A 20,452-nucleotide genomic window follows, 5' to 3' on the forward strand; every position below is an offset into this window, starting at 1 on the left:
CATGGAAACTCGAATTGAGAAAAATACCATTTCTTGTAAGAATAATTTTTTATCTTATTTTCCACATCTGGCTCTGAATGTCTTTGTCTATTCTCCAAATCAAATCCACCCATGATTGTGGAGAACTTCTCACCACTGAGGAGATTTTAAAGTCTCTGTCACCAACTAAAGACAATTTTTAAAAAGGTGTTCTAAAATGTTTTAAGTAAAAAAAAAAACAAATAAATAAATAAAATAAAATGTTTTAAGTAATGGCAATATTGTCAGATTAAAGTCAGAGATGCCAAGTTGCCTATTTGGAAAAAGGCTAACTCTATTTTGGCAGGTATCGAACCACCGTGAGTAGTTCAAATACATTTTCAGGCATCTTTCCTTCTCCAAGTCTAAAGATTTTGGATGTTAAAACTTCAAATAGTGGTAGCCTATATCCTATTTAAATAGTGGGAAGAATTATAAAGCATTTCGGGCCCAAAACACAAAACACAAAACAGTTTCCTCCCAAATCACTAAATCACTCTCACGTGCTTATACAACACAGTGAAGTTTTCTGGAACCAACCACAGCTTCAAATATCTTTCAAAGTTTTCACACATAGAAAAAAAATCATAGCCTTGGCAGATGGGGACACATGCATGGCCAAGCTTATATCTTCTCACTTCTAAATTTTTGGGCTTTTCCATCCCTCTTAGATATACCTGCTTTCTTCTCTTTCTAGCTTTCTACTCTTCTGGTAGAACTTTCCCTCAGTAACATGAGGTTGATGACAGGATAATACACAATACTTTAGATCAAAGAGTGTTATGGGCCTGCCTGGAGAACAGCCCAGAGGTGACTTTTCACTGGGGCTTTTGTGCCACTGAAAATGTTTTTTTCTGGAATGCATATGCAGATTCATTGAAGTAATTTTTTTTATTTGGTTGGTGAATTTTGTAAAGATGTTGAAGTATATATTCTGATGCTAAATGTTCGGCCAGTGAGGAAACTCATAAAGTAGACTGTGCATCTACTTATCTCATATAATGTAAATGACTACCAATTTATTAGCACATCAAATATGTTTTTTACTACAGGAAAATCTCAATATCTCTGTGAAGTTCATGATTGATTTTGGTATCTTAAAAGAATTACTTAAGTGACATTTACCATATAATTCATATAACTTTTGCTTTGTTTTGTTTTTGGATTCATACTTTTTTGTGGGGGTTTGTTTGTTTGTTTTGTTAAGCATGTTTTTTATTCGATGATGGGGAAAGTCTCTATGGAGGGCCTCTGACCTCCCAAAGCTGATTTGTGAATTATCTTTAATCTAGAATAATTTGTTAAATAAATATTTCTCAGATTGATATTTCTTGAAATAACATTCTGGGAATGTGGCTAAAAAAATGTTTTGTTGTAAAGTAAGTATGGAGGCATGTGTCCCTTCTTTAGAGATTCACCATTTATAAGAACATAATGACTGAGAAGTCTTGTAGAGAAAACAAAAACTTTTAATTAACTCTGTTCCACGAACATGTCCCATTTTTTATGAAATGCCTATTCATATCCAGCAGAACACCAGTTTGGGAGACATTCCATTAAATCAATTCTTTATTTCTATCACAAATTGAAGAGGCTGCTCTGAAATTTGGAGTTAAGAAATGTCATCCAGTTATACAGCTGCATTTCTCAGCTTTTAAAAATATTCCAAAGTAGCTCATTCATTAGAATGGAATGATGTCTAGCATTAGCTAGACATCAGAATTTGGCAAGGACAAAATGTTGTAGAAGTTGGCAAGATGTTATACTGTAATAATTAAAATATTTTTCCATGTTAACCACAGATCATTTTCAGAAAAAGCCTTAGAAGTATTTGTTTTGAATTCTAATAAAAATTAAAGAATATAATTACAGTATACCCCGAATGTATTGCAATTATGAATAATTACTCTAGGGATATTATATAAATGTAGTATTCAATGCATTACTTCAAAAAATATTAATCACTATTGTGAAAAAGGAGAGATCCTCGCAGTAACAATATCAGTGTTATTTTACATTAAATGCAGCTACATTTGAATTGATTATTAGCAGAGTCAGATTAGTAAACCAGGAGCAGATGGAATGGAAATTTCTGGAAATGAAGACTAAAAAGAACCATGGGAGCTGATCTTCCTTCTGTGCTTTTTGTGTAGCATGATACCTCCCCAGAATCCCCACTGTCCCCTCATCCTACTATGCTATCCTCCCTATCTATGAGCATTGACATACTATTCAAAGCTTAACTTTTATCAGAGACAGCACTGTCTCCATGAAGTCTTTTCTGGTCTCCAAGTGCCTGTTAATTTCTCTCTGTCTTTAGACTCATTATATTGGAGAGTTACATATGTGTTTTATGGTTTACATTCTGCCTTGGTTATGATCCTTATGTTCTTGTCAAGACCCTCTCATGCAACCCACACCGGGTCCTGAAACCTGTGTTTGCATTTCTTCTATTAGACCAACATGCAGCTGGTGTCCAATATTTATGAACTGAATAGTGAAAACAAAAACCAACAACAACAAAAAAAACAAACTCTTCCAAACCCAAGTACTTCTTGTAAGTATTCCCATCTCAAGAATCATTGGTGAAAACAAAATGGGCATCTGAGGACAGTCACCTCAGTGTTTTGTGTTGTCTTTCTGTGCTAATGGTCTCAACAGGACACCAGTTTGTACTCAAGGAAACACTTCAAGTGTGTTACTTCATTGTTGTGTCTCTTAGGCAATGCTAACGTAACCAGCAGAATATTTGTTAATATTTCTGTGTGTGAACCCCCCCTTTTAAAAAGATTTTATGTATTTATTCATGAGAGATACAGACAGAGAGGCAGAGACATAGGCAGAGAGAGAAGCAGGTGCCCTGTGGGGAGCCTGATGCGGCACTCGATCCCAGGACCCCAGGATCACAACTTGAACCTAAGGCAGACGCTCAACCACTGAGCCACCCAGGTTTCCTTGGACTGTTTTTTTTAGTGTGTTATTATTTTAGAGTGTGTGAATTCTTGGCAGCTGTCTGGATTAAACAAACAAAGCTAAAGATGCTCTGAAATAACACTTATAAAGTCCATTACGCCTTGACTTTGAGCTATTGCCTAATTACCTTAAGTTCGAAGCAGATTCGTGGAATTCTGCATAATAATGACTTACATTTGTCTAGTGATTGGAGCTTTATAAGGTGCTTTCATCTGTAACCATCCATTCAATCAATCAACTAGTCAATTAACAAGTCAGTCCTATAGCAGACATTTTATTAGAACCGATTACATAACAAACATTGGCTGGCATGATCTGGGGATTCCTTTTTAGGAATAAATAAGGCAAGGTTTTCATCTGGAGAGAGGAGTCAGAAATAGAAACAAGTTGAGTGTACTCGAATGTTGTGACTGAAGTTTGTAAACATCACAGTAGGGACCCAAGGTGGGGAGTGGGTGGTTCTCACTAAGGGAGGGGATAGTGGACAGGAGAGCATTTGTAGAGCAGTCTGTGAACAAAATCGTACTGGATTCTCACTAGGGTCACAGTTGTCCGTGTTTTCCAGTTGAGAACTTGACCAAATGGGTGAAGCATCTTCTCCAAGGTGATTCTGCTCTTAAGATTTTGAAAACGTTCTATTCTGCCCCACAATATCTCCCCTGCACCCCACACAGTTCCTGGAATGTGAATCTCATGTTCTAGCAGAGATAAGAAAAGGAAGGTAAGTCCAGAGAACCTGCAACAAAGGAAGATTCTCATTCAAAAGGAGCCTGGTTCCCAGAGTAACAAGAAAAACAACTTGATTGAAAATGTTATTCATCTATAAAAAGAAGAGAGAAAGCCAAACCCAAAGACAGAATTGAGAGCTGGAAACAATGATTTTGCTAATGTTTGCTTGTGGGATTTCTCAGTTGCACAGAGTATTAAGGAAAGCTATTTGAAAAATATTCAAAGTACTTTGACGTCATTTCCCCTGGACAGTGGACAACTTGTTTTTTGGAGGTTGGGCTTCTCTTAACATGAAAATTGGGAGGAAATGACATTTAAAACGATGACCCACTTCTTCTGCCGTCACCACCCACAGATTCCAATGTAATCTTTTTCTTATTCTCTTCACTGAAATTCCCTAGTTTTCATGGGAAGGATGATTCTCTTTAGTCATACTTTTGGTGTGTGTGGCCATATTTCTTCAGGTTGGAGGCATACTGATTTGCAGAGTCCCTTAAGAAAACACCCATATGCATCGAAGATGCCAGTGACAAAAGCAACTTGGTATTGGAACATATTTTCTTTGTTCTTTGAGAGAAATTTTAATATTGGAAAATTAGAATGAAGTGTCACTCGTAGATTTCTAATATGAGCTAAAACTGCCCAGAAACTGATGAGAAGGCATTTGATCTTCATCATCTTTGCTCTGTACTTCAGGTAATCCCATGGGAATGATGAGCCAGAGTGATACATTTTATAAATTATTAAATTGTAATATCATACTATTTTAACTTACCTGAAAACAAAGTCCTATTACTCCAGGGGGCGAGGTAGCTCCTTATTATTTATGATCCTTTATAGGTTAAAAACATGTTTTGAATGATCTTTTCTGGCCCTCATAAGAACCCTGAGGAGATATATAGGAGATATTCTCTGCGGGATTTTTTTTTTTTTTTTTTTAATTCATGAAGAAACTGAGGCCCAGACAGAATAAGCCTAAAGCTCTATCTAATAATAGTTTTGTTACCTTCTGGACCAGTGTTGCTTAGTTCTGTTAAAAAAGATAGACAGAGGCATATTACAGATTTTAAGTTTGAGTAAAAATTGATTTAAATCAAACAGTACCAATACAGAAATGGTTAGGAGTGCTCCATAGAGGCTCTGGTGGTGGAGAGGAGTCGGAAGCAAAACAAGGGAATGATTTGATTGGCTGTAAGTAAGCATTTGCCTTATTTGGAGTGGGTTTGTTGGTTGTCTGTGATTGGTTATCCTAAGATTTTGATTTTTTTTTAAGATTATATGTATTTATTCATGAGAGGCACAGAGAGAGGTAGAGACAGAGGCAGAGGGAGAAGCAGTCTTCCTGCAGGGAGCCCAATGTGGGACTTGATCCCAGGACCTCGGGATCACTACCTGAGCCAAAGGCAGATGCTCAACCACTGAGCCACCCAGGTACCCCAAGATTTTGATTTCTTAACCTTGAGGCATTTACAGGCTTAGGTTCTGGTTTGTTTATATGGGCTGCGAAGGCATTAGAACCATCTCATTCAAATGGCTTCCTTGTTTAATTGACTTCATGATTCTTTACATTATACCGCTTCTTTGAAGAGAAATTCTCTCATAGACACAGACTGTACCCCTAACCCTGACCTGCCATTTTTCAAATGTGTATGATTAGTTGCACACTAATCAGAATCTGAATGAGAAAGTGGACGATTCAGTACCAGCCCATCCCACGTAGAAGTAGCACAAATCATATATCCTACTGATACAATAGTTTGAATTACTTCAATATTTGAAGAACAGCACATAATTAAATTCTAAGAATCAAGAATCATATTTCTCTTCCTGGGAACACCTGCAACAGAAAAGAATTAGTTTGAATGAACACAGCCCACTAGGGATCCTCATTATAACACTGTGTACAGTTTAAATTGTAGGAAAAGAACAGAAGGAGGTGATATTACCAATGTCAGCCCATTTTCTCAGCCACACTAGCCTGGAGTTTTAAAAGGGGTCACACGAGTGGTTATAACCCATATTTTTAGTTTTTGATCCCTTTGATGGTTATAAACCTCTGTGACTCCTCTCACCTCAGGCAGAGTCCCCAGGGCTTGTCTTCTCATGCTCTCCATTTCTGTCCACCACCCCTGGGGTTCACAATGTGTTTCGATGTGTTTCCTCCCTCCCCTGCTTCAGCCCCATGTTGGTCAGGCTGGGTGTCCTCAGAGGGGGCACAGATTTTGCTCCAATGGAGCAATGGAGCCTCCCCTGGTACTGTGCTTGTCTCTGCCTCTGATTTCATTCTTGGTGTTCTTAATATAAGCTTGGCAGAAGCAGATAATGCGGTCTTCCCCCTTTGGGAGTAAGTGTGGATCTCAAGGCAGGGCATGGTTGTTAGCACATTGTCTCTTTCATTTTTAGAATAAAACTCACCGAGATGTGAGTCTGTGAGCATTAATAGGTAGGCAACAGACAAGGTTCTGGTCTCGGCACACAAAACATCAATATCTTGTGCTCAATCCAGTTTGATTTTTCCCCCCTTTTACTTTCTGTTCTTTCTTTCATTCTTGACTTCTGTTTCTTTGATTAATTGTTTTGTTTTTGTTTTTTTAATCTAAACTCATGAAATGAGGGCTTAGCTCAGATCTCTCTCTCTCTCTGACTGAGGGAAAGCCACAGAAGCAAAGTGGTGTGTTTCCATTGAGAAGAGAAACACCCGACTTCCTTGTAGAGTGACACCAAAGCAGTGGGAAGGGCCTCTCATTCCTGGCACTGAGAAGTAAGGAAACTGGAACTCGGTGATATTGTACGTACAAAACAAAACAAAACAAATCTCAATGTGCTCTAAAAGCAGTGTTTAACATGAACCCAGGGAGGCAGAGCTTGCTGGATGGATTTGTGGGTGACAAGTTCTTCAGGGTACCTGCCTCCTTTTCACTGTCCAGAGTGAGGTGGGTAATTCCCTGCTCTGAACTGGGACTCCTAGGAGTATTGTCAGGAATCCATTCTCTCCCTTATATTCTCAGCATGTCCCCAAAGCACCCTGAGTCCTTGTCTTTACTCTCCCTTAAAAAAGAACTTATTCAAGTATAATGAACATACAGTGTTATATTAGTGTCAGATGTACAATATAATGATCCAACAATTCTATACATTTCTCAGTGCTCATCATGGTAAGTGTACTCTCAATCCCCTTCATCTATTTCACCCATCCCCCACCCCTCGGTTAACCTTCTGTTTTCCATAGTGAAGAGTCTGTCTTTGTCTCTTTTTTCCTTTGTTCATTTGTTTTGCTTCTTAAATTCTGCATATGAGTGAAATCATGTGGTTTTTGTCATTCTCTGACTGACTTGCTTCACTTTGCCTCATTCCCTCTAGCTTCATCCTTGTTGTTGAAAATAGCAAGATCTCATTCTTTTTTTGATGGCTGATAGTGTTCCATTGCATACACACACTACATCTTTTTTATCCATTCATCAATTGATGGACACATAAGTTGCTTCCATACCTTAGCTATTGTAAATAATGCTGCAATAAACGTACGTTTGTCACATCTTTTCAAATTAGTGTGTTTGTATTCTTTAGGTAAATATCCGGTAGTGGAATAACTGGATCATATGGTAATTCTATTTTTAATTTTTTGAAGGAAGCTCCATACTGGTTTCCACAGTGTTTGCACCAAGCTTGCATTCCCACCAAAGTGCTGGAGGTTTCCTTTTTCTCCACTCTTCATGAAAACCACAAAGAGGACTAGAAGCAACCTGACAGTTTGTACTCTAAGGTGTTTCTCAACCAGGTAATATTTATTTATTTATTTATTTATTTATTTATTTATTTATTTATTTATTTAATTCGTTTTTATAAGATTCTATTTTTAAGTAATCTCTACACTGAATATGGGGCTCGAACTCAACCCTGGGATCAAGAGTTGCATGCTTAGCTAACTAAGCCAGCCAGGTGCCCCTGAATCAGGTCATATTTAAAAGGCAGCATGATGATGATGTGGAGAAAAAGTGCAATAGTCTAGTGGTCAGAAGACTTTGAATTTTTGTTTTCTTTTAACCCCATCATGTTATTAGGGTAACTATCTTCTCTACCTCCCCTCATAGCTCTTTCCTTCCAGCTCTCTCTGCAGCTGCTTTGTAAATAGCCTACATGATCTCTCCTTCTCTAAAGCTCTGAGTATATAATTGTGGAAAAGGTCCTACCCAAGGAGTTTCTTCAGATACTCTCATTGCCGGGGTGGGAGATGTTTTCTCTTACATTTATTGAGCTCCTACGTACCAGGGTAAGTAATTGTGCAAGACACCCTTTACATGTGTTATTAATCCTTAGTCATGATGACGATAACAGACACATAGCACCCCTCTCTGCTAGACCTTATTCTCATCTGCTTATGTATATTCACTCATTTAAACCCTCATCATAATCTCTGTGAGGTTGGTACTGTTATGATCTTCACTTTGCAGATGACCAGCTGAGCCTTTGAGAAGTAACAAACACAAACATGTCCAAGGTCCTACAGCTGATCCCAGCTATTCATAAATCTGGGTGGGACAGTGATCCTCTCTTTATAGATGAGGAAGTTGGGGTTCTAGCAGCCTACGGAAAACTGCTCAAGGTCACAGAGCAAGTACATAGTGCAGCTGCAAATCAAACCCATGTCTACCTCTTTCCAGATCCTTTTCATTTTGCTGCTGTGCATTCACAGAGGCAATTCTGCCTTGTCATAAACTGCAGACCGTGGCACTTTTAATGAAGGAAAAGTTTGCCAAATGAAAAGCAGATTAATGAGATATTTGGGATTCTTTGCAGTAAATAAATCTTTCAGAATTCTCATCTTCTCCCACTCAAATTGCTAAAGCCATAACAGTAACAATGACCTCAACCTGGTTGTGGCTGTGTGGGAGTGAACTCTGAATTTTATTGCTCAGGGTAGACACCGGAGACCAACAAAGCTTTCCTCTAGCTTCCTGAGCCATAGGTCAGAAATTGGGTATGTCGGATGTTGGCTTTCCCCAGCTGCCTCCCCATCCCCCTCCTGTTTTAGCCGTGTCTTGGAACACCATTACTTTAGGAGACAAATAGAGCTTAAAACTGGGTCAACATTAAATATATTAGAAATGTCACTGCCAACCTGTTTGCTGAAAAGTTAAAACCTAGAGCATCATTTGAACATGACTGCCTCAGACCTGAGGGGAGTTTGGTGTTTTGTTTTGTTTTGTTTTGTTTTGTTCTTATAACGGGGTAACCTTAGACACTCCCTGGAAATTGTCAAATATCCCTAGTGGAACTGAGAGGCCAGAACGGAAGCATGATTATTTCTGTGGATATATAACTGAATTTGAAGCCAGATGCTCAAATTTATATGCAAGAAGAAAACTTATGTCTCCTCATGCTAAGGTGTCAAGGATAAGAGGGATATGAGGACAAGCAAGTCCTTGTCCCTTCCTGTTAGGGCTAGTAATCTATTAAGAGAAATAAGATATACCTGGTAGTAATCTGTGCTGTAAGGGGAAACATACCGTTTACTGCATATCTACTTAGACCAAGCATTGCATCGAGTGCTTTAAGGACATGGCAAGATAGGAGGATTATTCCCATTTCTGGGGGAAGAAGCTAAGGTTTGGTGAAGTTGCCTGAGACAAATTATTAATGTGGTTTTGATTCAGACTCAGGTAGTTCTAATGACAGACCTGAGCTCTTTCCCCTACATTCTGACATTCATTAGACAGGATGCCATTTGACATTTAATGGTTTACCTTATTAGATATCCCTTCATAGGATTTTGAGGTGTATGTATTTAGTACATCAAGTTGTGTAACATTTAGAGATGACCATTTTTTTTTTGACTTGGGAGTATTTTGAAGAATCCTGAGCAAGTCAAATAACTATCAGGTTTCTAGAAGAAATGTGCAAAACAGAAAACTGCATCTGTTTGTTGTGCTTTTGTGTTTGTGGAATAAGGCTTGTAAATGGTCTTTGGGTGAGGATAGAAAGGCTTTGGATACCATTTGGTTACCACTGGTACCACTAGTTACCACTTGGTAATACATAATGGTTTTGAGTTGTGATGTGGTTATTTCAGAGTGGCTAAGTCAGCCCAAACTTAACAGTTTGATGTGCTTACCAAAAAGCCAGCCTTAGGAGAAGTGTCTGTGGTGAGGGAAGTAAGAACCCCATCTACTTTGCCATGGTCAGACCTTAGTTTTCTGGAATACTGCGTTCAATTTTGGGAATGCACATCACAGTGAAAAGCAAATAGGCCACATTCAGGAGAAAGATGAATGGCAAAGAGGAAATGAATTGTGAATGTTTGGAGAAATAGAGGTCTAGTTGAAGTTTTGAGGGGCTGAGATAACAGTCTTTAAATTTGGAAGGACTAGAGTCCCTGGTGCATTAGTTGGTTGAATGTCCTAATCTTGATCTCAGCTCAGGTCTTGATCTCAGAGTCATGAGTTCAAGCCCAGCATTGGGCTCCATGTTTAAAAAAAAAGAAAGAAGAAAGAAAGAAAGAAAGAAAGAAAGAAAGAAAGAAAGAAAGAAAGAAAGAAAGAAAGAAAGAAAGAAAAAGAAAATGAGAAGGACTGTCTTAGGGAAGAGGAATATAGATTTGTTCTTTGTGGCCCCAAGGGATACAACTAGAAACACCTCTGGGGAAATAAATGTGTCCTTATAAGGAATGATTTTTGTTACATCCACTCACAAACAGAGAATGGTGGGGGTTGTTTGTTTTGTTTTTTTGGGAAGGACTGGATTCCCAGGCCTTGAAGGTGTTGGAATATGAGCCAAGCAACTATTTGGTAGCGACAATGCAGAGAAAATTCAAGATTACCATGGGGATTGGATTTCAAAAGCATCAAAGTTGTTCCCAATCTCAGGAGCTGCTGGACTGTCCTTCTAGGCTTTACCTCTACCTTGGTCATGGTTGGGATATACTTTTTAGGTGGATGGGTGGATGGCAAGGGGATGTAAAGAATCTATAATGATGGAGCAGTTACTTGGGCCATTCTCATTTGGTCTACCATTTCTGTTTTCCCTTTCCTTTACACTCACAGGCTTGCCTTAGACTGTAGGCACATGGAGGCCTCCAGTTGTAACTATAAATCATGATCCTCAACTTAGACCACCAGCTCCTGCTCCTGGGTTCTTTAAATGTTATTTGAAATGATTTTATCAAGTATCAAATCTGAGCTCAAGTACTGTCATGCTCCACCAGCCAGATAGTCCGATTTGACTGCTTGTACAAATGCTGGGGTTGTGAACTTTTTGGATGTCTGCTCTCTCTGGGGAAGACAAAACTTGATCTCTTGTCTAGATTTCAATGAGATGGAAATTTTGGGTCACCAAAGAGACAGAGAACCAGTCAAGGGGTTTCATATACATGTAAAAGTAGCTTTAAAAATTACCCATATGCTAGTACACAGTGGCCGGCTGTGTATTAGGTAGAAATGATCTGCTGTTTTGAGCTTCTACCTGCTTTTTACCCATTTAAGGACTAAATGAGATTGATGGAAGGTTTTTGCTCACAGACTACAGCCAAACTGTTAGAGAATGAACCAGTAAATATTGCAGAAAAAAAAAAAGGGCAGAGAGTTGCCCATTTTATTGCTTTGCTCGAGGCAACCACCGTGGATTAATGGCCACGTGTCATCCTCAGTGACCTTCCTCATCACACCTGAAAGCAGGTTTCTCTCTTATCTATTACAGACCTATAAACAGCAGAGAAGCCTGCTTTATAGAGCAAGAGGCATTTTAAGAGTGCAATTTGTGGGTGCTTCACATTCCCTTCCTCCCTGAGGATTTACCACCCATCTTTTGGAAGGGAAACTGAGACCATGAATCACATTTAATTCCATAAAGTGATGTCAAAGGTATTAGGTTCAGGGAGATTTTCAAAGCCCTACTAAATGGGTTTAGAGGGCATTGTGGCTCGATTCAGATTAATCTTTTGGGTCAAGGTTTTTCCCAGTCATCAGTAATCATCTAACTCTGCTTAATAAAGCTTGCTTCACTTGCATACAGTTTATACATAGCAGCTGAGTCCCTGATGGGAAGATTTTCTTTCTAGTTCTGGGTTTTACCCCCATCTCTGGGCTCTTTTATAATTAAACTTTGATTACTCTGCAGTTCTTTAAACTCCACAAGTCTCATGTCAGTTTGTGAACATTACTAATTTGCAATGGATATATATGTTTTGTGTTCTTAATTCATTGCATCGCACGAGGGCACCATCTCAGGAAGAGTTAGTCTGTTGCAAATTTATGAGAAAGTGGAATGTTTATTTTTGGTACTTTCTCACCACCATGCCCAACATCTGTCTCCCTCCCAGATACCATTCTTCTTTACCCAATTTCCACATCTCCTATCCCACAAAAAAAAAAAAAAAAAAAAAAGTCTGCTTCTCAGCCTCTTTTCCCCTATTCCTTCCAAGGACAGTGGCTGATAATAGTTTGTTAAGGTAGCACTTCTCAGGAGGTTGGAGTATTCGAAGTCCTGAGTCCCTATGGCCAAATTTTAGGCAATGGGGAAAAAAAATAGTTTTGCAGATGAAGGGAGTTGGGTTGATGACGCAGGATGAACAGGACTCTCACTTCAGATACATGGGTACGATGACAAGGCTGGGATAAATGTGGGCATGGCACTTCTGTGGGGAAAAATAAAAGAGGTTGTCGGTCAGGATGTTGTTTGGTCTAGGGAAGCAAAAAAGAGCATATACTTGGGCTCTTTATTTATTTAAGCTTTTGTTTTTGAGGGGCTGAGCAGACAGGTAGGGGAGCTCACACTTAGTGCAAGGAGCTGTGAAGACTCCAGAGATAAGGAATCATGGCCTCTCCTTTCCAAGGATCCATTCCCTGCTGTCGGGAAATTAGATACATTCATTAATAGTGGCCTGAAGGCAGAATATGAAAAAGAGCTATCGTAGAGGTATGGCTAAGAGTGTTCCATTCTCACTGGAATACCTGGAAAGGCTTCTTTACAAAGTAGGATTTTAGTTCCACTTGAAACCAAATTGTACATTGACAGATCCATAAATACAGGGAACACACTGATGGCTGCCAGAAGGGGGACAGGTTGGGGGAGGATGGACAAAATGGATGAAGGTGAGAGGGAGGTTCAGGCTTCCAGTTATGAAATCAACGTCATATGAAATCAACGTCATGTGGGTGAGAGGTACAGCACAGGGAATGTAGTCGATGCTATATAATAGTGTTGTATATAAAAGCAAGAATCAAATACAAGGGTGTACTTTAAAATCTGTACTTTTGAAGATTTTATTTACTTTTTTTTATTTATTCATGATAGACATAGAGAGAGAGAGAGGCAGAGACACAGGCAGAGGGAGAAGCAGGCTCCACGCAGGGAGCCCGACGCGGGGCTCAATCCCGGGACTCCAGGATCGCGCCCTGGGCCAAAGGCAGGCGATAAACCACTGAGCCACCCAGGGATCCCTGAAAAATCTGTACTTTTGAAAGAAATGACTTGAGCAAGGACCATGTTCTGAGGATGGGAAGGCTGGCCCAGGCGAGTGGAGGCGAGAAGCTGGGTGTTATTGAGCCTAGAAGACTTAGGAGGGGTTTTAAACCCTGCAGAGCTCTGAATACTAGGTGGAATATTTTAGGTTTTTAATACAGAAGCCATTGACAATTTGAGCAAGAGAATAGTATTCCTTAAGAAAAAAATTATGACCAGGATGAGTAAAGGCTGGGAATGACATACTTGTTTGTCCACAATTTGGACAAGAGTGGAAGACTGCCTCTGATTGATTAGATGTGCACTGTATCTGCAGGAGCAAAATAAACAACATCTCTCAATGCATAAATGCTCCTCCCGTATATGCGTTCTTTTTCATCACAGAGTACTATTTGGCAGCCAAGTTACCTTTAAAATAATAAGAGCAAAAGTACTATTTGGAATAAATGTTTTAGGACCATTTGTTTCTTTTAACTGACCTGTGGGCAAATAGAATCAAGCTAAACCATTTGCTGTAGTATTTGGTTCTGCAGGGGCTGCCACGCTATTATATATACTTTTATCCTGGCTAAATGCTGGCTCTTGGCACCATTATTACTCAAAGACCCGGAGTGTCAACGGGATAATCGAAATAGCAAAGTGAGAGTCAAGAGTTTTTCTGCCTGTTGCTTGTAGTCTTCCAAAGATTGTTTCCTTTATATTCCCTAAATTCAGAGTACAAAAGTCTCTCAGACACCTAATCTTTACTAGGTCAAACACTTCAAAAGGCAGTGAAATTATTTTCCGGGGACTTTTCAGTTTAAGGCAAGTTTCTAGGAGCTCCCATGCCTGCCCCCCGCCTCCTGAATCTATTTAGAAAAAAGAAACAAAACAAAAAGCTAAGCAAGTCCCATATAATCTTGATACAATGCCCTGACATTAAAATCCTAACATAGCATAGCAGGAAAAGGTTCTGAATTGTGATCTAAGACATCGGAGTTGTAGCCATAGTTTTGTAAATATGTGACAGGATGGTTTTGTCAGGTCTCATACCTCGTGGGGAGGAATGAAGATCTTTCTACATGGTCCCTGTGCTTTTCATTAGTACTTTTCACAATTATTTTTGCCTAAGGAACCTAGAAAATGGAAAGACACATAATAAGATTGTGGTCAACAATTTTGGGTAGAAGTGATGTGTTACTTTTGGAACAGTTAATGCCAGTGTAAGACTCCAGAATTCTCTTGGCAGTAATGGCTGACACTGGTGGCTTTATCAGCCAGAATCCAGGAATGAGGAAATCGAGGAGGGCACTTTCAGTCAGCCCACAGTGGGCATATACAAGGAGTAGGAAATGATCCGTTGTTGTTTTAAGTCCCTATTACTTGGGGGGGGGGGGGGGTTGTTACAATAAAATAATTATGCTCCTTTTTGTTTTTGTTTTTTTTTTTTTTGGGGGGGGAATTCACGTTTATTTTTTTTTAATTTTTTTTTTTTTTTTTTACTTTGTGATTTATTTTCTTTTTTTTTTTTTATTGGTGTTCAATTTACTAACATACAGAATAACACCCAGTGCCCGTCACCCATTCACTCCCACCCCCCGCCCTCCTCCCCTTCTACCACCCCTAGTTCGTTTCCCAGAGTTAGCAGTCTTTACGTTCTGTCTCCCTTTCTGATATTTCCCACACATTTCTTCTCCCTTCCCTTTTTGATTTAAACAGTATCCAAAGAGTTGAACTGAGGCTTCCTTTCCTTAAATTCAGGTTTTACTAGTTTTCTATAGATAAATGTCCCAACTGCTTCAAGGGAAAGTGTGTTTTCTATCATTGGAAATAGTGAGATATGGACTAGGCAGCCTCTGGAAGGCACAGCTGTAGAAATTGAAAGTAGCTGTGTGATATAGTAAGAAAAACATATTTGTTCCTGGCACAGAGTTTCTAAAACTCTTGGAATTTCCTACTTCATAAGAGCCATGCAGGTGTCTTTTGTTAATGAGGTGACGTTGGAAGCACCTCTGGGTGGAGGCTGGTTGCCAGGGGGGACCAAGCATGTGATTAGAGGGTTGGAGTTTTCAATCCCGCCTCCTTCCTCTGGGGAGGGGAGAGAGAGGCTGGAAGCTGAATCAGTCCTTCCTGGCCAATGATTCCATCAATCATGACTATGTAATGAAGCCTCTGTGAAAACCAAAAAAGGCAGGTTCAGAGAGCTTCCTGGTTGGTAAAACACATGGAGATTTGAGGAGAGCGGCATGGAAGCTCTGTGCCCCTTCCCCGTACCCGTACCTTGTCCTCTGCATCTCTTCCATCTGACTGTGCCTGAGTTATATCCTCTCATCATAAGCCAATAATCTAGTAAGTAAAATGTTTCTCTCAGTTCTTTTAAATTAAACTTCTAATTTTTAGATCATTGTGCATTCTTATGCAGTTGTGAGAAATAATACAGAGAGATTCAGTGTAAAGGTTACCCACTTTGGCCAATTGAAACATGTTACAAAACTATACTACATTGTCACAACCAAGATATTGACCTTGATGGCATCAAGACACAAAATAGTTCCATGAAGGCAAACACACTTCGTGTTGCCATTTTATGGCCACGCCTACTTCATTGTCATACTTCCATACACCTTAACCACTCAACTATTCACCTATTTTCTATAATTTTGCCATCTCAGGACTGTCACATAAATGGAATCATCCAGTATATAACCTTTTGGGACTAGCTTTCTTCCCTCAGCATAATTCTCTAGAGATTCATCCAAGTTCATTCCTCTTTTGTGTATGAGTAGAATTCCATGGAATGGATACATCACAGTTTATTTAAAAATTTACCCATTGAAGGATATCTGAGTTGTTTCTAGGTTTTGGCGATCATGAATAAGCTGTTACCAACATTCATGGATATGTTTTATGAACAGGCTTTTCATTTCCCTGGGATAAATGCCCAAGAATGCAATTGCTGGGTCAGATGGTAGTTGCACATTTAGGTTTTTTTTTTTTTTTTTTTTTTTTTTTTTTTTTTTAACAAAGTGCCATACTCTTTTCCAGAGTGGCTGTCATTTTATGTTTTTGCCAGCAGTGTATGAATGATGGAGTTTCTTCCCATTCTCCTCAGCATTTTCTATTGTCACAATTTTTTATTTGAGCTTGTGTGGTAGGTGTGTAGTGGTGTCTCATTGAGTGCATGACCCTAATGCCTAATGACATAAAGCAGCATTTCATATGCTTATTTGCCATATGCACAACCTCTTCCCTGAAACATCTCTTCCTGTCTTTTCTCCATTCTCCATTTGGATTGTTTACTTTTTTATTATGAGTTTGAGAGTTCTTTACATGTCACAGATATTACATCTTTGTTGGGTATGTGGTTTGCAAATCTTTTCTCCCAGTTGTTAACTTGTCTTATTCTACTCTTCTAAGGATCTTTCACACAGCAAATGGTTTTAGTTGTCACAAAGTCTAGTTTGTTTTTCCTCTTAGGTATCCTCTCTCCCCTGGATAATTGCAATAATCCCACTGTTTCTTTTCCTTTTTTTTTATTTTATTTATTTTATTTTATTTTATTTTTTTTCTTTTCCTTTTTTTAAAGGTTGGCTCCACACCTGATGTGGGGCTTGAACTCATAACCCTGATATCAAGAGTTGCATATTCTACCAAATAAGCCAGGGGGGGTGCCCCAATAGGCCCCCTGTTTCCTTCATTCTGCCCTTGCCTCCCAGTTGGCTATTCTTAACAGAGCCATCTTTCTTTTCTTTTTCTTTCTTTTTTTATTTTTGTTAAGTAGACTCCACACACAGCATGGAGTCCAACATGGCATGGTGCTTGAACTCAGGACTGTGAGATGGAGACCTGAGATGAGATCAAGAATCAGAGGTTTACCCGAATGAGCCACCCAGGTGCCTCAGAGTAATCTTTTTAAGTGTAATTGTTCACTCAAGACTCTTGACACTTTCCAAGTCACTCAGAGAAAAAGGCAGAATCTTGACAATAGCTTAGTGTCTGGTCCCTCATTATATCTGTGACCACTCTCTTTCTGTCTTGGCCCTGTCTACACAGGCTTCTTTTGTGATGGTCTAACAGGCCAAACCACCCCTGATCCAGGACTCCAACCTCTTCTTTTCATCTGGAAAATATAACCTTGGCTGTAAATTTTCTTATTGCCCTCAGGTCTTACTGAAAATTGATTTTTTTTAGTAAAGACTTCCATGATCTCCCATTTAACATAGAAATGCCCCATTTCCTCTACACCCAAATTCACTGTTTTATTTTGTTTCATGGTACTTGTCAATATCTAACCTACTATGTATTTTACAAGATTATCTGTCTTTTCTTCTAGAATTAAGCTCCTTGAGAGAAAAACCTTTTATCTGTTTTGTTCATAAGTGTTCAAACAGCATCTAGAGAGCTTGGCACATAGTAGAGACTCAATAAAGATTTATGGAATGAAGAATGAATGAAGAAGGAATGAGTGAAGTATGTCCCAACCTGGCTTTGCCTTACTACTGTGATAAATCCCACTGGTCCTCAATTGGAAAACCTGAGCTGGTACATTGGAATCATCTTTCTTTTTGTGAAGAGAGGTTCAAATTTTTTAAAGATTTATTTATTTATTTGAGAGAGAGAGAGAAAGAGAGAGAGAGAGAGGAGAGGGGCTGAAGAAGAGGGAGAAAGAATCTGAAACAGTCTCAGCACTGAGCGTGGAGCCTGATGTGGGGCTCCATCCAACTACCATGAGATCATGATCTGAGCCAAAAGGAGAAGTTCAATTCTTTCAGAAATTCTGGGTCTAAGAAGGATGCCTTAAGAAACTTCCTGCTTCTGAACAAACAAAAGCAGAAATAGATCCATAAACACAGAGAACAAATAGATGACTACCAGAGGCAAAGGGCAAAATGGGTGCAGGGGGAAGAAAAAGAAAATTATCTTCCTTGGAATGAAGGGATTAGAACTCCTAATGAAATTTCAACTCCTAATGAAGTAACGGTCATCAGTGGTTACTAATGCTATTTGTTGAAAGGCTGATGGGATCATTATAGTTTCAGGATCACCTGACAGCACAGGAACCCACTGATCAATCTCAACATCGTTAAAAATTGGAACAACTTTATGTGCTTAATGTTGTGATGTAATAGGAAGGCACACAACACCACTTATACCGCTGATAAAATCATCTTGCCCTAGCAAGAAACTGAACATAATCTAATTAACTCTCTAGATTTAACTACCTGTTTAGAAGGAGATATGGGTAACAGGAGACCTTGAATGGCATCACAAGGATACAATGAACCACTTGAAGCTGCAGAAAATGTTACAGGATAAATAATTTAGTTTCTTCAACAAATGAGTGCTCCCCAACAGGTAGGAAGAGCTGTCACAGGCTAAAAGGCTCACCAGTTGCAATGTCTGGACCTTGTTTGGATCTTGATTTCAGTGAAGGAGGTATAACAAAAGATATTTTAATATGATTGGAGGAATTCAAGTATGGCTTGGTTATTAAGTGATACCATGAAATTGTGGTTAAATTTGTTGGGTAAGAATGATAGAACTGTTGTGTTAAAAAAAATGATACAACAAACCTCCTTATCTATTGGATATAAATACTGCTGCCTTCAGGGAGAGATGACATATGTCTGAGATTTTTTCAAAATACAGTTTCCCTCACCCCCACACACTCCCAGAAACATCTAAACTAAAAGAAATGACGAGAAGCTATGTGTGTGTGTATATGGTACGGGGTGCAGGTGAGGGTGATGGGACGAGAATGAGAGAATATTGGTAATTGTTCAAGCTGGGTGATAGGTCCATGGAGCCACATCCCCATTATACAATGTCGTTCACTTTTGTGTATGAAAATTTCTACCACAAGAAGCTTTTTAAAAGTCCTCCTTGTCCCTTCTTAACTAGGGATTCCAAGAAACAGGAAAGTTGAATCTCATCAGCAGATCCTTACAATACTGAACTTGTCCTGTTTTCACTATGGACTGTTGGAGACCGGGACATTCTGCAGTGCCTTTCAGATTTGAACTCCCCTTAGTTCGGGGGGGATTCCTGGTATCAGTGACTTCTGGAGTTTACCTCATTCCCGCACACCAGTACTCCTGCAGGATCATGGCCACTGCCTCGAAAAGAGGTGTCTCTCATTTTAGATTGAAATCAGGAGGATCCAGATGGGTTGCCGCTTATAACTGGTATACATTTCAGCCCACAAGCAGAGGTACGCAAGAAATAGCACAAAATTGTTTTTGTAACTCCACTTAATTTGTATTTTAAGCCTTGATCCCGCTGGTGTCCTGTTTGGATTTCCACCCATCCCTGTTTGGAAATGATACTGAGCCACAGCTAATGAAGGTTGAGGCGAGAGCATGGTTACTATTTATTGGAGTACCCAGGTATAGCTTAGATGTCCATCAGCTTGGTTGTCATGTCTCCTTGAGATTTGGTGGCTCTTGTGTCCTGTGTGGGACAGGTCACCATGATTTTGCTTGTATGCACAGTACAGCCATTTCCTCTTGGAGCTATTGCCACATCTTTTTGTCACCTCTAACTACACTTTGGAGACTCCTGGCCACTGGTCCACAGAGCTCTCTCTGACAATCGGTACCTCTCCACAATCTAGTAGGTAAAGAAGACAGGAAGTACTTCATTTCAAGAATCCTGCTTCTGTTAGGTTTCTGCCCAAGTATCCTCTCTGTACAGCAGTTGGGGATTTTAGAAATAAAAGCCAAAAGCATAAGCATGATATTGCTGCTTTTAGCCTGCCATGGCCCTCCTCTGGCCAGTATAGACAGAGTCTGCTACCCACTTGAATGCAGAAGAGAAGGGTAGAAAATAACAGGAGAAAGGAAAAACAATCAAACAGGAGCAGATTAGCATCTCAAAATATCCTACCACTCTTAAGAAGATGTGAGTTGAATTCACGGGAGAGGTTCCATGGGGAAGAGACCCTATTTTTTGAAAATGGGCTCTGTGCATCTGCAAAGACTGTGTGGGATCCAGGTCTCCAGAATGCTCTGATGTCATCGGTCAGGTCATAGAACCCCTCCCGCTGTGGGCCTGGTGACCTTTGAACCTTAACAGCCCTGTGCTGGGGGGAGCACTGGGCAGTGCTGCTGGTTCTCTAAGTGGTCTGAGTTCCTCAGCCATTTAGAAGACTCGATGATTTTTATATATATTGGGTCACCTCAACAAATTTCCTGAGAGTCGGGGATCCCTGGGTGGCGCAGCGGTTTGGCGCCTGCCTTTGGCCCAGGGCGCGGTCCTGGAGACCCGGGATCGAATCCCACGTCGGGCTCCCGGTGCA

The 20,452-nt window shown here is 39.7% G+C and overlaps 1 protein-coding gene and 1 long non-coding RNA gene across 3 annotated transcripts in view; one reads left to right on the plus strand and one right to left on the minus strand.

The window, feature by feature from the left end:
- Window positions 1-7,351: 7,351 nt before the first annotated feature.
- The window catches only part of FAM170A (family with sequence similarity 170 member A), a 28,402-nt gene continuing 15,301 nt past the window's right edge, over window positions 7,352-20,452 (plus strand). The window contains exons 1-2 of one of the 2 annotated variants that reach the window (XM_038551885.1): window positions 7,352-7,498; window positions 17,489-20,340. The gene's annotated coding sequence lies outside the window, so the exon portion shown is untranslated. The remainder of the gene's footprint in view (window positions 7,499-17,488; window positions 20,341-20,452) is intronic. The other variant, XR_005366562.1, reaches the window with a different exon arrangement.
- On the minus strand, window positions 12,061-20,182 carry LOC119873858. Its single transcript, XR_005366563.1, has 3 exons — window positions 20,041-20,182; window positions 19,538-19,764; window positions 12,061-12,349 (listed from the first exon to the last, which is right to left on the minus strand). It is a non-coding gene; the product is annotated as an uncharacterized LOC119873858 (long non-coding RNA).

The sequence above is a fragment of the Canis lupus genome, chromosome 11, assembly GCF_011100685.1.
Source record: "Canis lupus familiaris isolate Mischka breed German Shepherd chromosome 11, alternate assembly UU_Cfam_GSD_1.0, whole genome shotgun sequence".
In the NCBI taxonomy this organism is placed as follows: domain Eukaryota; kingdom Metazoa; phylum Chordata; class Mammalia; order Carnivora; family Canidae; genus Canis; species Canis lupus.